This window comes from Coregonus clupeaformis, unplaced genomic scaffold (assembly GCF_020615455.1).
Source record: "Coregonus clupeaformis isolate EN_2021a unplaced genomic scaffold, ASM2061545v1 scaf3592, whole genome shotgun sequence".
Taxonomy (NCBI): Eukaryota; Metazoa; Chordata; class Actinopteri; order Salmoniformes; family Salmonidae; genus Coregonus; species Coregonus clupeaformis.
In genome coordinates, this window is record NW_025537046.1 from 8,592 (window position 1) to 25,000 (window position 16,409).

The 16,409-nt window shown below is 53.2% G+C and overlaps 1 pseudogene; it reads right to left on the bottom strand.

The window, feature by feature from the left end:
• Positions 1–306: 306 nt before the first annotated feature.
• LOC123490261 overlaps positions 307–16,409 on the bottom strand; it is a 25,063-nt pseudogene continuing 8,960 nt past the window's right edge.

The following is a 16,409-nucleotide window of genomic DNA, read 5'->3' on the forward strand; positions in this document are numbered from 1 at the left end:
GCCGGCTGTACCCACTTGCAAATAAATAGCCTCTGACAAGAAAAACAGATCTTCATCGTATGCCTCCTTGCTGTTAAACTCCTACCGCATGGTCAACCTTCACATAAGGTCTGTGGTAAACACAGCCTTAGGAGATCTTATACGTTTTGTTCTATGAGATAACCTTCATCAGCTACCATCACGTTTTGTGAATCGAAGCATTTATGTAATCAGAACAAGAACATAAAGGCTTCATAACTCATAAAGGTCATGTTAACTGACTGATATTATCTCATAAAACAAAACGTATCAGAGCTACTAAGCCTGTGTTCACCGAATAACTTCTTTTCGGCGTTCATCCCAAAACCCCATTCATTTCCCCCATAGTAATGGCCAACGAACCAACTAATTTCAGCTTTTTAGGACTACAAGCTGGCGTGTGCTTTACAGTACCTCCTCATGATAGTGACAACTTCCTGGAACAGCTGCTTCTCATTCACAGTGTAGGTGACCTGCAGTCCTGAGACACCTGATCTTACCAGCAGGGGTGCTGTTCCTCTGACACCTTGGTGGGCACACACACAGATAGAGGTACATCACAAACACCGTTCCGTCACATAGGCTGCATTTACACAGGCAGCCCAATTCTGATATTTTTGTGCCACTAATTGGTATTTTGACCAATCAGATCAGATCCGTTGCCCATAATTTGGCAAAAGATCAGAATTGGGCTGCCTGTGTAAACGCAGCCATTCACTGTCCATTCAAATCTAAGCACAATGACCATGTACAAAATACAACAATACTTGGAAGGTCAGATAAGTGGTCCATCCACAGCATGGCAGGAGGAACAGAGGGAGTGACCCATCACCTTGGCCACTCTCCTGGCAGTCCTTGTCCACCACGATGGCCCCAGTCAGCTGGGTCTTGTCTGAGTCTGGTAGAGGTGCGTCAGAGCTGAAGCAGTAGAATAAGGCACATATGGGGTCAAACTCGGGGACGGGTTCCAGGTCCCGCCGGGTCCGTGTGTGAAGCTCCATGCTCATCAACGTCAGGTGCTGCACCTACAGATGAAAGACAAGCAAGATGTCACATTCCTTCCTTAAAACTACATTGTGTGTGTGTGAGTAAGAAAACAGCTGAGTGTGTCTGTGTCTCTGTCTCTCTGTCTGTGTGTGTCTCTCTCTCTGTCTGTGTGTGTCTCTCTCTCTGTCTGTGTGTGTGTCTCTCTCTGTCTGTGTGTGTGTGTCTCTCTCTGTCTGTGTGTGTGTGTCTCTGTCTGTGTGTGTGTGTCTCTCTCTGTCTGTGTGTGTGTGTCTCTCTCTGTCTGTGTGTGTGTGTGTCTCTGTCTCTCTGTCTGTGTGTCTCTCTCTCTGTCTGTGTGTCTCTGTGTCTCTCTGTCTGTGTGTGTGTCTCTGTGTCTCTCTGTCTGTGTGTGTGTCTCTGTGTCTCTCTGTCTGTGTGTGTGTCTCTGTGTCTCTCTGTCTGTGTGTGTGTCTCTCTGTCTGTGTGTGTGTCTCTGTGTCTCTCTGTCTGTGTGTGTGTCTCTGTGTCTCTCTGTCTGTGTGTGTGTCTCTGTGTCTCTCTGTCTGTGTGTGTGTCTCTGTGTCTCTCTGTCTGTGTGTGTGTGTGTGTGTGTCTGTCTGTGTGTGTGTGTCTGTCTGTGTGTGTATGTCTGTGTCTCGGTCTCTGTCTTTGTGTCTCTGTCTGTGTGTATGTCTGTGTCTCGGTCTGTGTGTCTGTGTCTCGGTCCGTGTGTCTGTGTGCATGTCTCTCTCTGTCTCTCGGTCTCTCTCTGTGTCTCGGTCTCTGTGTCTCGGTCTCTGTGTCTCGGTCTCTGTGTCTCGGTCTCTGTGTCTCGGTCTCTGTGTCTCGGTCTCTGTGTCTCGGTCTCTTTGTGTGTGTGTGTGTGTGTGTGTGTCTGTCTCTTTGTGTGTGTGTGTGTGTCTGTCTCTTTGTGTGTGTGTGTGTGTCTCTGTCTCTTTGTGTGTGTGTGTGTGTGTGTGTGTCTCTGTCTCTTTGTGTGTGTGTGTGTGTGTGTCTCTGTCTCTTTGTGTGTGTGTGTGTCTCTTTGTGTGTGTGTGTGTGTGTCTCTTTGTGTGTGTGTGTGTGTGTCTCTTTGTGTGTGTGTGTGTGTGTGTGTCTCTTTGTGTGTGTGTGTGTCTCTGTCTCTTTGTGTGTGTGTGTGTCTGTCTCTTTGTGTGTGTGTGTGTCTCTGTCTCTTTGTGTGTGTGTGTGTCTCTCTCTCTTTGTGTGTGTGTGTGTCTCTCTCTCTTTGTGTGTGTGTGTGTCTCTGTCTCTTTGTGTGTGTGTGTGTGTGTCTCTGTCTCTTTGTGTGTGTGTGTGTGTCTCTGTCTCTTTGTGTGTGTGTGTGTGTGTGTCTCTCTCTCTTTGTGTGTGTGTGTGTGTGTGTGTCTCTCTCTCTTTGTGTGTGTGTGTGTCTCTCTCTCTCTTTGTGTGTGTGTGTGTCTCTCTCTCTTTGTGTGTGTGTGTGTGTGTGTGTCTCTCTCTCTTTGTGTGTGTGTGTGTGTGTATCTCTCTCTTTGTGTGTGTGTGTGTGTCTCTCTGTGTGTGTGTGTGTGTGTGTGTCTCTCTCTGTGTGTGTGTGTGTGTCTCTCTCTGTGTGTGTGTGTGTGTGTCTCTGTGTGTGTGTCTCTGTGTGTGTGTGTGTCTCTCTCTGTGTGTGTGTGTGTCTCTCTCTGTGTGTGTGTCTCTGTGTGTGTGTGTGTGTCTCTCTGTGTGTGTGTGTCTCTCTCTGTCTCTCTCTGTCTCTGTGTGTCTCTCTCTGTCTCTGTGCGTCTCTCTCTGTCTCTGTGCGTCTCTCTCTGTCTCTGTGCGTCTCTCTCTGTCTCTGTGCGTCTCTCTCTGTCTCTGTGCGTCTCTCTCTGTCTCTGTGCGTCTCTCTCTGTCTCTGTGCGTCTCTTCTGTCTCTGTGCGTCTCTCTCTGTCTCTGTGCGTCTCTCTCTGTCTCTGTGCGTCTCTCTCTGTCTCTGTGCGTCTCTCTCTGTCTCTGTGCGTCTCTCTCTGTCTCTGTGCGTCTCTCTGTCTCTGTGCGTCTCTCTCTGTCTCTGTGCGTCTCTCTCTGTCTCTGTGCGTCTCTCTCTGTCTCTGTGCGTCTCTCTCTGTCTCTGTGCGTCTCTCTCTGTCTCTGTGCGTCTCTCTCTGTCTCTGTGCGTCTCTCTCTGTCTCTGTGCGTCTCTCTCTCTGTCTCTGTGCGTCTCTCTCTGTCTCTGTGCGTCTCTCTCTGTCTCTGTGCGTCTCTCTCTCTGTCTCTGTGCGTCTCTCTCTGTCTCTGTGCGTCTCTCTCTGTCTCTGTGCGTCTCTCTCTGTCTCTGTGCGTCTCTCTCTGTCTCTGTGCGTCTCTCTCTGTCTCTGTGCGTCTCTCTCTGTCTCTGTGTCTGTCTCCCTCTCCCTGTCTGTGTGTCTGTCTCCCTCTCCCTGTCTGTGTGTCTGTCTCCCTCTCCCTGTCTGTCTGTCTGTCTCCCTCTCACTGTCTGTCTGTCTGTCTGTCTCCCTCTCACTGTCTGTCTGTCTGTCTCCCTCTCCCTGTCTGTCTGTCTGTCTCCCTCTCCCTGTCTGTCTGTCTGCCTCTCCGTGCCTATCTCCCTCTACGTGTCTGTCGGTGCCTGTCTGTCGGTGCCTGTCTGTCGGTGCCTGTCTGTCGGTGCCTGTCTGTCGGTGCCTGTCTGTCTGTCTGTGCCTGTCTGTCTGTGCCTGTCTGTCTGTCTGTGCCTGTCTGTCTGTCTCACCTCGTGCAGGGCTTTAGCGTCCTGGAGGTTCTGCATGCTGACTTTGAATCCACATGAGTTGCTGATGCTGGGGCCCTCGATCTGAGAGTTGTCTTTCTTTGGAGCGTTCAAAGCAGCAAACTGGTTCTGGGGACAGAGAATAGGGGGAAAGCTTCTTCACATAACATTAAAGAGAGAACAGCGTATCAGGGCAGAGCAAGTAAATGCTAAAAGCCATTTACGGATATTTTTAAATACAGAATAATTCAAATGAGCAAAGCTAAATCTGACATTTGTCTTGGGCCATTTACTTGACTGATGCTGTTCATCAATATTCTGAAACTGTACATTGCTCATCCGGGTATATTGAGGCCAACACAGGTAACTGCCAAAATAATGGAAACACTTCAGTAAATTAGGGATACAAAGTATATTGAAAGCAGGTGCTTCCACATAGATGTGGTTCCTGAGATCATTAAGAAATGAACGTCCCATCATGCTTAGGGTCATGTATAAAAATACTGGGCGGGCCATTATTTTGGCTAACATGGCTATGCCCCATAGGATGACAATGCCCCCATCCACAGGGTACGAATGGTCACTGAATGGTTTGATGCGCATGAAAACAATGTAAACCATATGCCATGGCGGTCTCAGTCACCAGATCTCAACCCAATTGAACACTTATGGGAGATTCTGGAGCGGCGCCTGAGACCACGCTTTCTACCACCATCAATAAAACACCAAATGATGGAATTTCTCGTGGAAGAATGGTGTCACATCCCCCCAATAGAGTTCCAGACACTTATAGAATCTATGCCAAGGTGCATTGAAGCTGTTCTGGGTAGTGGTGGCCCAACACCCTATTATTAAGACACGTTATGCTGGGGTTTCCTTTATTTTGGCAGGCTCTTTGGTGGGAATGACCTAAATGAACAGGAGCTTTGTCCTGACCTTCATCTGTGTGGTCAGTAGCACTCTCCTCAGTCTGTCTGTGTGTTCCCCTCTCCTGTGCTGCAGTCTCTGAGACGTGGACTCTGCGTCTGGGAGAAGACAGAAACCCCTAAATTAGTTAAGGATCGTGGTGGTGTGGTGCGACGCATAATGACATTCCAGAGGACAAAACAACTACATGCAGACGACTTCCTCCTATTAAAACTAATTCAATAAATGACTGACACATTAACAATTCAGGTACGCTTGATTAGTCAATTATGCAGTCGTTTATGGCAGCCATAACAATTTCCCACTGAGGTAAGAAAGAAAGTTGGAGTAAAAAACAAAGTTAAATCGGATGCTATCCCTAATGTAATTTTCCATGGTCTGAGTTAACGTTGGCGGCCGAGGCAGGATGAAGAGTGACAGCTGCTAATAGCCTGTGGCCGGGTAATAAAGGGGCTTACCTTCAGTCACAGGGGTGCTGCACACAGTCTCCGATTCGCACCTGCCTCTGTGTTGCCTAAGGACTGGGGTGCTGTGGAGCTGGGGGGCTGGTACTCCCCCATCCCCCGGGGCTTCATGGAAGGGAAGGGAGAGGGACTGAGGAAGTGCTTCTCCTCTCTCCTCTCTGGGGATGTGCAGAGCCTGGGGGACAGGGGTGACCCTCGATCTGACCCTCTCCTCTCTCCCTCAACTCCGTCTGGTCCTGAGGGCTGGGCTGCGTGGGCTGCTGCCATGGCGTCAGGTCTGGTGAGTCTGGAGAGATGGATTTACTGTAGTACTCCCCCTCAGGGTCTCTGGTGTTAATGTCCGGTACAGGATTCACTCTGGGACTGTCCTGAGTTTCCACCCCCCCAACAGGTGATACCTGTAGGGGACAGATCGTCCCTCCTCTCCCTTTGAGTCCTGATACCTGAGGGCTTCTCAAACTCCTCCTCGTCCTTCAATGCTGGACAATGGAACGGAGTGGGCTGTTCAGTCCTGTCTGTTTGCTGCTTGTCTCTTACCTGTTCCAACCTTCCCCTCTCCAGTTCTCCCATGTCTCTCCTACCCCTCTGCAGATGCTCGTACTGTTTCCTGGCCTCCAGCCATAGCTGGACGCGCTCCCGCCTAGGGGCGCTCCTGCAAGGCAGCAGGATAACCTTCTGGTCCCCAGCTGAGGAGGGACTGAGCTGGGCCTGGTCTCTGGTGTCCTCTGCTCCCAGGGTGTGAGAAGAGCCGGCCAGGGTCATGGCAGAGAAGGCTGTCTTCCAGAACTGTAGCCCCTCCAGGCACAGGTCCCCGTTGAACTCAGCCAGCTCCTTGGCTAACTTGGTCTCCACCATCAACTTACGCCCACCAACCTCCCTGGAGATTTGAAAATTGATATTAATGATTGAATGATTTACAATATCATGCCTCATCACAGCCTCATCAGTCATAGATATCTATTGTGTGTATCATTCAACCCTTAAAATCAAATCACATTTATTTATAAAGCCATTTTCACATTCAGTAGTTGTCATAAAGGGCTTTTAAAGTAATCCCGTGAGTTTAGTGATTTTACCTGGGTTTCCCCGGGGCGTCTGAGGGGTTGCTGCAGAAGGGCTCCTGGAAGGTGGCCTCAGACATCTCCAGGTCCAGGAGTGTGGTGAGGATCTCGTCCCGGCTGGGAGGGGACATGAGGGGCTTGAGAATGTGGGCTCCCCCCCCTGTCCCTCTGAGGAGCTGGCTGATGGCCTTCACCTGGGATAGAGAGCTGAAGGACCGCGGTGAACTACTGGGCGTGGTCGATGTAAAAGCATCATTTCCCTCCAGTAGGTCCCCAGTCTGTGACCCTTCGTTGTCTGCGAATGAAAAGGAGCTCAAAGGCAGCGGTAAGATGGGGTCAAAGGCAGAGAACAGCAGCTCTTTCCTCTCACAGTGAAAGCCCTGGAAGTGGCTGAGGCCGTGGAGTTTGCCCAGAGATGTTCCCCACTCTCTGCTCCTTAGTAACCTCTCAGAGTCCAGAGGTGATTGATGATTGAACACAAATTCACAGTTTTCTGGCATGTCAAAGAGTTCAGGACTCAGAGGTCCGGACAAGCTTTCTTGGAGCTCCTCCCCTGACCCACACAGCCCATCAGGCCTCTTCTCTAAGCTCAGCGCCAAGGCAGGGACCGCCTCCTGGGTGATGTCACTCAGGAACTTTTGAGGCAGGTTCTTGTCGGTCAGAACAAACTGGCTGCCCATGTACAGGCTGGAGAACTCTGCCTGGCTACCGATACCGATGGCGTTGATGTCAAAGTTGTAGTTGTGTGGGAGCTCTGGGGACAGGCTGTCCTCTATGGAGTAACAGCTGTCCAGGCCTGGGTCTGACAGGAACACTGGGCTGTCATCTGACATGGGGGCTCCTGCTTCACAGGTACCTCCGGCTGAGAGTTCGCCTTCTCCTTCCTGCTTCTGGGTTTCCCGTCCTTGGCAGTTGTAGTTCTTGGGGCCCGGGGTTTCCGTGGGGTGGCTGAGGGAGCTCTCCTGGCTCTTGATGGCTTGGCAGCAGCAGGGTCTGGTGTGGAGCCAGGGGGCTGTGTTGTAGTGGAGAGGCACTGTCTGCCTCTCTGCTGCTTCTTCTGCAGGAGCTTCTTCAGAACAGCCAGGCCAGAGATGTCCTCAGGTAAGGTCTCCCCGTTCCTAAGGCTGGAGTTGGGGGACCCTGCTTTGGGGGCACCCTTTCTGTCCCACACCTGGGTTGGGCATTTAACCTGATGGGATGTGCATTCATCAACAGTAGTGTCTGCCTTCACAGCACAACCCTGCGATTGGTCAGGCTGTGTTTGGACGAGTTCAAGAGCAAAGCTTTGGTTTACCTCCATGATGGAGCTTTCACAGTCCTCAAACTTTGGTTCAATGGACTGGGAGAACTGGGATAGGGATTTAGAGCCAGCGACCACCTGGGAGCCATCAATGATCTGGCTGGTTTTGCTGGCTGGCTGCTGAAAGGGTGGTATGGCCTCTGAGGAGGATTCAGCAAGATGCAGCTCACCCTCTGGGAAGAGGAGCTGGGAACTGTCACAGTCTCTGCTTCTTACAGGGGGCTGTTCAGGCTCTTCTGCCTGCTTCTTCCTTCGAGGCTTCCTCGTTCTTGTGGTGATGGTAGTAGTACAGACACCACCCACACTAGTCCCATCAACTGTTTCTAGATCTTTCTTTCTCCTCCTTGGCATCCCAATAGTACTTTTCCTTCTCGCTGTGCTCTCCTTTTTGACTTCCTCCGAAAGCTTAAGCAGTCTTCTTGGGCTGGTAGAGGTTACATTTCTAGGTTTAGCAGTCCGGCTGCGGTTCCCACACCTCGGCCCTAAGGACTCTGGGGGGTTCTGACAAACAGAACTGAGACAGGGATCATTTAATGTGTTCATGAACCAATCAGAACTTATGGCTTCCATAAGGGGGTCACTGGGGGACCAACACCGGGGTGGGGTTGAATCAACAGGGCTAAGGGATCTCTCAGATAGATAACCCAACTCCACCATCACGTCAGCGTACTCAGTGATGTGGTCATCGGTCAGTTCACAGTAACATGGCTGGGGGAATGGAAGAGAGGGCAGAGTCATGGCTTTTCTAAGGCCTCTAGTCCTTCTAGGCCTCTCACCCCCCTGCCTAACTTGGACTCTGGGTTTGGGTGGGTTGCTGATTGTTTCTTAGTGGTGTTGACCTTGGCCTTTCGTTTGGGCTGTTTCTTATTAGCCTTGGGCTCACTGAGGGGAACTTGACCGCACAAGACTCTGGAACCTTAGGCCAGGAAGGTCTTGATGGGGAGCCATTTTGGTGTACTCTATCACTCTATCAGGTGTCAGCACCACCCGCTGCTCCTCAGCACTCACCTTGGCCATCTTCACCAACATGTTCTTCTGACCTTTGAACCTGTTGATGATTATGTATTTGATGATGATGGGGCGGCTCCCTTGGCTCCTTTCTGGACATCTTCCGTCGTTTCTGGTACTTTAGTTCCTGCGTGCTGAGGACGTAGTTTTCTTTGAAGCAGTCTCGGAGGGCCAGAGGGTGTTTCACGCGAGAGGATACAGAGTGTTCCCCGTCCTCGCTGCTGTCGTAGCTCATCTTGCGTTGGCCTCAGGCTGTACTTGCTGCCAGGCAGACCTGAGGCTTTGGTGCAGGTTACTTTAGCAGGGAGCTCAAGCAGTGGGGCCAACCTGCCCTCCACAGACGCCTCATTGGGAATGGCAGGGTCTGGGGCCGGTGCAGGGGACGCAATAGGGGCTGGTAAAGGGGTACGGGCCAGGGCAGGGGATTCTGGCAGTGGTTCTGTGGGTTCAGTCTCCACTACGACTGACTTTGCCACTGTGACTGTCTTCTCCTCGGTGTCCGTGCTCTTTGGACAAGAAGGCGTGATGGATATAAAGGCTGTGCTGACTTGGGTGTCAGAGGCTGGGCTTTCCCCAGCGTACGCCTTAGTCTTCTGGGCTGCAGCAGCCGATGACCTCTTGCCAAGCTTTAGCCTGAACCTGCGTGGCTCTGACTGCTCTAGCTTAGCACAGCCATCGGTCAGCTTGTTACCAACTACCTTCTTAGCTGGCCTGGTAAGGCAGTTGGAGAGAATGACACTGGGGAAGAACTTGTAGTGCGCCTCCTGCTGGGCTACTATGGTCCTCTCAGTCTTGTTCTCCTGATAGTCCTCGTACCTGATCTTCAGCTCACCCATGTCCCCATCCTCGCTGCCCTGGCCCATCTGCGCCCTCAGCGGGGCCAGGAGCTCGTCCCTTTTCTATGGGGCAGGGAGTTTGGGTTATATTGTTCCTCAGTATTGGGCTTTTACAGCCTTTCTGACCCAGCTCCAGATCTGTCGTGCTGGGGCAGTTCCTCAGCTCAGAGTAACACAGGGAGAAGCTCCTGTGGTTCTGCAGGATGGACAGACGATTCTTCTCAATATTCTTCATACTGCTGTACTTCTTCCTGCTCTGGGTGATTTTCCCGTTACTGAACGGAAAGACGTCCAGGTCTGACTCATCCAGAGCCATCGTCTTCTTCTCGTAGGTGTACAGAGGCCGAACAACGTCCATTTTGTCCACACAGATCTGAGAGACCTCGGCCTGGTTGGCGATATTGCAGGGGATGGGGTGTTTGACCGGCTGGATGTAAGGTATCTTTTTATTCACCTTGAACCCTGTGGAGCACTCATTACTGTCCTGGCCGAGGGAGAGGAAGTGCTTATTGGCTGGTTCCTCTGTGTCCTGTGAGTGGGCCTGCCTATGTTCAGGGTGTTTGCACTCCAGGAGGACATTGGTGGAGGACGGGGGCTCCAGGGGGACAGTCTCCCCAGGAAAGGGGTTCCTCTTCCCCAGGATCTTGTCTGTGACGGTGAGGGACGAGTGGGTCCTGGAGCCTTTGTCCGTTAACGATGAATCTATGGAGAGCAGATATAACATATCAATACTGTGACAGGAATCAAAGGAAAGCATCAATGACACGATCTTGTAGATGTGTTATATGTAGTTTATTATCATTACGTTCTTATAACTCACCACTGTTCTCGTCCGCAGCACCGTCCAGCTGAGGAATGGACAGGTTGGCGAAGAGAGAGTTGTTCCCGCTCCATTCCATCTCCTCGTCTGAGGATTCCTGGGGCTCGTCACTGAAGCTTTCCTCTGCATCCTTCACACCAGGTCTATAGAGGAAGATAAAAGAGACATTGATTATACAATGAGGCGTCGCTTAAACTATTCACAGTCACGGCTCACTGCAGGTGACCTTCATCTGACTGCCAAACGTCTGCGTTTACCATCATGTGAATTCAGTGACAAGAGGAATCCACCTCAAGAAATAAGCAAGAAAACTGGGGCACAAGATAGATGACATGCATTTTTTCAAAGAATGCTATAAATAGATTTGTTTGTCGTCATTTAATGAGTTAATATTAAACTCATAATTAGTTCATATTGAGCAAAAAGAACAAGAAAATAAAAATCAGTCACCTCCTAGAAGACTGTTCTGGAAGGTCGCTGTCCCATCTCTGTGACATCATCAGACTGAGTTCTTCCTCCTCCTTCTCTAGTTCTGGCCCCTCCTCCTCCTCGTCACTGTTGTAGTGAGCGCTCCCTCCCCCGGGCAGATAATGCTGGGAGTTCTGCCTCATAGGGGCTGCTCTGTACCCATCAGCCTCCAGGCCTGCCAGCAGGTCCACCATGGCATGGTCCTGGCTGCTATCTGCAACATGCACACAGCAAACACAACATGATAAGGGGAAATTACCTCCGAGGTCAATCAGCTCCATACTTGGATGCTTTACTTAGGGGCTGGAGTTATAACTAGGGCCCAGAGCTTTTCCTGATCAGGTCAAACTCATGGCGCTAGCTATGCTATATAAACAATATGTTCATTAAAAGCAGATTTGTAAAATTAAAATGACATAAGATCAGTAGGATAAGCTGTTCTCCATACCAAATTAACACAGTAATCAGTATAATCAGTGCGGTTTGTTTGCTTACCTAGTATGGGGGAGTGGTTGGATCTCTGGGAGAGGGGCCGGAAGGTCTGACTGCTCTCCAACAGACTCAGAATGGCCTCCTCATCCACAATGGCCTCCCCCTGGTCTTTACCACAGCTCCTTTTAGTGTCTGAGTGGAGGGAATATTAGTGGGGGGGAGTGGAGAGATGGGGAAGGTTTTCATTACTGACAAACAGAATGGCCGTGTCCCAAATGGCAGCCTATTCCCTACATAGTGCACTACTTTTGACCAGAGCCCTATGGGGCCCTGGTCAAAAGCAGTGTACTATATAGGGAATAGGGTGCCATTTGGGACACATAAACAGGGAGTGGTTCAGCATGAGGCCCAGCCATACTCCATTCTGGCTCTCTGTGTGTGCCAGACGCCTTGCCTCCCTGGCATTTCCACTGTTCCTACAGGAGACTTGGGAGACTGAGCGAGCAGATTAGGCTAATGTAGAGCAACACTGTGTGTCACTTGAAATTCAGTCACAGTAGGAGTGGTAGGGGAGAATTAGGACAAATGTCGATCCACCTTCTCTGGCAGAAAGGGACATTCTAGTGGAGGGTCGATAGGGAGATTTGTTGCTCTCACCTGTCTGAGAGTCTCTGTGCACCTCCACCTGGTTAGCTGGTGTACAGTGCAGCACCTCTGGGATCAGGACATCAGGGTGTACAGACAGTTCAGCTGGGAAGGGATCCCTGCTCCTCTGCCGCGCCCACCACAGACCCAGACGAAGTCCTATTTAAAAGAGGCATTTGTTCAAAGGGAGACTGTTGTGGGCATGTAACTGCTAAGGTTATCACCGGAGTCACATACAGGGCTCCTGGGACAGCGCTGCAGCAGTCATGTTTTATTAGCATCCCTTATTGTCTTAATCAGGAGATATGGCTGCAGTGTGTGTGAGGGAGAACGAGAGTGAGAGAAACCGAAAAGAGAGAGACCAGTGTGTGTGTACAGTGTGTGTAGGAGGAGGTATGAATAGAAAGCTGGCAAGTGGCAAGTGGTTCTTTGGGCTTTACCCCAGATGTCTCTTGGCTACAGGCTTTCTGCCTATCAGCCTCCGCCCTCCGCTCTGTTCCGTCCTGTACTCTTGCATTGCTTAGCAACTCACTACTTAGCAACTCAACTAAATATTGAAAAATATGCAAGGTGGAACTCAAAAAGGTAGAACAAGCAATGCAGGAATTAGCCAAATAACAAAATTTTAGGCACTACTTCCTTTCTCTATAAAAAAATAAATCATAATTTCTTACTGTGGGGTGGATGAAGGAGTGCAGATGGGCTCCAGAGACGGGCCTGTGTGTGCATGACTGTCTCACTCTTTGTTAATTAGTCTCGTCACTAATGACTTTTGTGGCTACGGGGGGAGCCCAGCAGGTTTCAGGGGATTCCTTCAGCGATTAACACATTTCAGCTCTGCAGACTCGGCTCTGCTGTTCTTACTACAGTACAGCCTGTCTGAGGTTACAATCAGAGGGACATATGGAGAGAGAGAGACAGAGCGAGCGAGAGAGAGAAACAGAGAGAGAGAGACAGAGAGAGAAACAGAGAGAGAGACAGAAGAAAGAGAGAGAGACAGACAGACACAGAGAGAGAGAGCCAGAGACAGAAAGAGATGCACAAGAAAGAGAGAGCGAGACACAAGCGAGACAGAGCGAGAGCGCGCGCGAGACACAGAGCGAGAGCGCGCGCGAGACACAGAGCGAGAGCGAGCGCGAGACACAGAGCGAGAGCGAGCGCGAGACACAGAGCGAGAGCGAGCGCGAGACACAGAGCGAGAGCGCACGCGAGACACAGAGCGAGAGCGCGCGAGACACAGAGCGAGAGCGAGCGCGAGACACAGAGCGAGAGCGAGCGAGCGCGAGACACAGAGCGAGAGCGCGCGAGACACAGAGCGAGAGCGAGCAGCGCGAGACACAGAGCGAGAGCGAGCAAGCGCGCGAGACACAGAGCGAGAGCGAGCAAGCGCGCGAGACACAGAGCGAGAGCGAGCAAGCGCGCGAGACACAGAGCGAGAGCGAGCAAGCGCGCGAGACACAGAGCGAGAGCGAGCAAGCGCGCGAGACACAGAGCGAGAGAGCGAGCAAGCGCGCGAGACACAGAGCGAGAGCGAGCAAGCGCGCGAGACACAGAGCGAGAGCGCGCGCGAGACAGAGCGAGAGCGCGCGCGAGACAGAGCGAGAGCGAGCGCGAGACAGAGCAAAAGCGAGCGCGAGACAGAGCGAGAGCGAGCGCGAGACAGAGCGAGCGCGAGACAGAGCGAGAGCGAGCGCGAGACAGAGCGAGAGCGAGCGCGAGACAGAGCGAGAGCGAGCGCGAGACAGAGCGAGAGCGAGCGCGAGACAGAGCGAGAGCGAGCGCGAGACACAGAGCGAGAGACACAGAGCGAGAGCGAGACACAGAGCGAGAGCGAGACACAGAGCGAGAGCGAGACACAGAGCGAGAGCGAGACACAGAGCGAGAGCGAGACACAGAGCGAGAGCGAGACACAGAGCGAGAGCGAGACACAGAGCGAGAGCGAGACACAGAGCGAGACACGAGACACAGAGCGAGAGCGCGAGACAGAGCGAGAGCGCGAGACAGAGCGAGAGCGAGCGCGAGACACAGAGCGAGAGCGAGCGCGAGACACAGAGCGAGAGCGAGCGAGCGCGAGACACAGAGCGAGAGAGAGCGAGCGCGAGAGAGAGAGCGAGCGCGAGACACAGAGCGAGAGAGAGAGCGAGCGCGAGACACAGAGCGAGAGAGAGAGCGAGCGCGAGACACAGAGCGAGAGCGAGAGCGAGACACAGAGCGAGAGAGAGAGCGAGCGCGAGACACAGAGCGAGAGCGAGCACGAGACACAGAGAGAGATCGAGACACAGAGCGAGATCGAGACACAGAGCGAGAGCAAGACACAGAGTGAGAGCGAGACACAGAGCGAGACACAGAGCGAGAGCGAGACACAGAGCGAGAGCGAGACACGAGACACGAGACACAGAGCGAGAGCGCGAGACAGAGCGAGAGCGAGACACAGAGCGAGAGCGAGCGCGAGACAGAGCGAGAGCGAGACAAAGAGCGAGAGAGAGAGCGAGCGCGAGACACAGAGCGAGAGCGAGAGTGAGCGCGAGACACAGAGCGAGAGAGAGAGCGAGCGCGAGACACAGAGCGAGAGAGAGAGCGAGCGCGAGACACAGAGCGAGAGCGAGCGCGATACACAGAGAGAGCGAGAGCGAGCGCGATACACAGAGAGAGCGAGAGCGAGCGCGAGACACAGAGAGAGAGCGAGCGCGAGACACAGAGCGAGAGAGAGAGCGAGCGCGAGACACAGAGAGAGAGAGAGCGAGCGCGAGACACAGAGCGAGAGCGAGCGCGAGACACAGAGCGAGAGCGAGCGCGAGAGCGCGAGACAGAGCGAGAGCGCGAGACAGAGCGAGAGCGCGAGACAGAGCGAGAGCGCGAGACAGAGCGAGAGCGCGAGACAGAGCGAGAGCGCGAGACAGAGCGAGAGCGCGAGACAGAGCGAGCGCGAGACAGAGCGAGAGCGCGAGACAGAGCGAGCGCGAGACAGAGCGAGAGCGCGAGACAGAGCGAGAGAGACAGAGCGAGAGCGCGAGACAGAGCGAGCGAAGCGAGACAGAGCGAGAGCGCGAGACAGAGCGAGAGCGCGAGACAGAGCGAGAGCGCGAGACAGAGCGAGAGCGCGAGACAGAGCGAGGGAGAGACAGAGAGAGACAGCGCGAGACAGAGCGAGAGAGTGAGACAGAGAGAGAGAGCGAGAGAGCGAGACAGAGAGAGAGCGAGACAGAGCGAGAGCGAGCGCGAGACACAGAGCGAGAGCGAGCGCGAGACACAGAGCGAGACACAGAGCGAGAGCGAGACACAGAGCGAGAGCGAGACACAGAGCGAGAGCGAGACACAGAGCGAGAGCGAGACACAGAGCGAGAGCGAGACACAGAGCGAGAGCGAGACAGAGCGAGAGCGAGACACAGAGCGAGAGCGAGACACAGAGCGAGAGCGAGACACAGAGCGAGACACGAGACACAGAGCGAGAGCGCGAGACAGAGCGAGAGCGAGCGCGAGACACAGAGCGAGAGCGAGCGAGCGCGAGACACAGAGCGAGAGAGAGAGCGAGTGCGAGACACAGAGCGAGAGCGAGAGCGAGACACAGAGCGAGAGAGAGAGCGAGCGCGAGACACAGAGCGAGAGCGAGACACAGAGAGAGATCGAGACACAGAGAGAGATCGAGACACAGAGCGAGATCGAGACACAGAGCGAGAGCGAGACACAGAGCGAGAGCGAGACACAGAGCGAGACACAGAGCGAGAGCGAGACACAGAGCGAGAGCGAGACACGAGACACAGAGCGAGAGCGCGAGACAGAGCGAGAGCGAGCGCGAGACACAGAGCGAGAGCGAGACAAAGAGCGAGAGAGAGAGCGAGCGCGAGACACAGAGCGAGAGAGAGAGCGAGCGCGAGACACAGAGCGAGAGCGAGAGCGAGACACAGAGCGAGAGAGAGAGCAAGCGCGAGACACAGAGCGAGAGCGAGTGCGATACACAGAGAGAGCGAGAGCGAGCGCGAGACACAGAGAGAGAGCGAGCGCGAGACACAGAGCGAGAGCGAGCGCGAGACACAGAGAGAGCGAGAGCGAGCGCGAGACACAGAGAGAGAGCGAGCGCGAGACACAGAGCGAGAGCGAGCGCGAGACACAGAGCGAGAGCGAGCGCGAGAGCGCGAGACAGAGCGAGAGCGCGAGACAGAGCGAGAGCGCGAGACAGAGCGAGAGCGCGAGACAGAGCGAGAGCGCGAGACAGAGCGAGAGCGCGAGACAGAGCGAGAGCGCGAGACAGAGCGAGAGCGCGAGACAGAGCGAGAGCGCGAGACAGAGCGAGAGAGAGACAGTGCGAGACAGAGCGAGAGAGTGAGACAGAGAGAGAGAGCGAGAGAGCGAGACAGAGAGAGAGAGAGACAGAGAGAGAGCGAGACAGAGAGAGAGCGCGACAGAGAGCGAGTGAGACAGAGCGAGAGAGCGAGACAGAGAGCGAGACAGAACGTGTATATGTGAAAGAGCGCCAGTCAGCCAGTGAGATTTGTGAGCTGGGTGTGTGTGTGGCACAGTTCTACCAAGCCAAAGCTCTGTTAGGTGAGAGGAGACGGGTCCCTTACTGGTCTGGCCCTGCCTTTGATAGAGCTGTTTCATTTTCCTCCCCTGCACTCTTCCCATTGGCAACAACTTAGCTTATCTGGGCCTGATGTAACAGCACACACCGGACTACCTACACTTTTATTTATAACAGGAAATTCTTTCTGCTCAGAAAGACGGG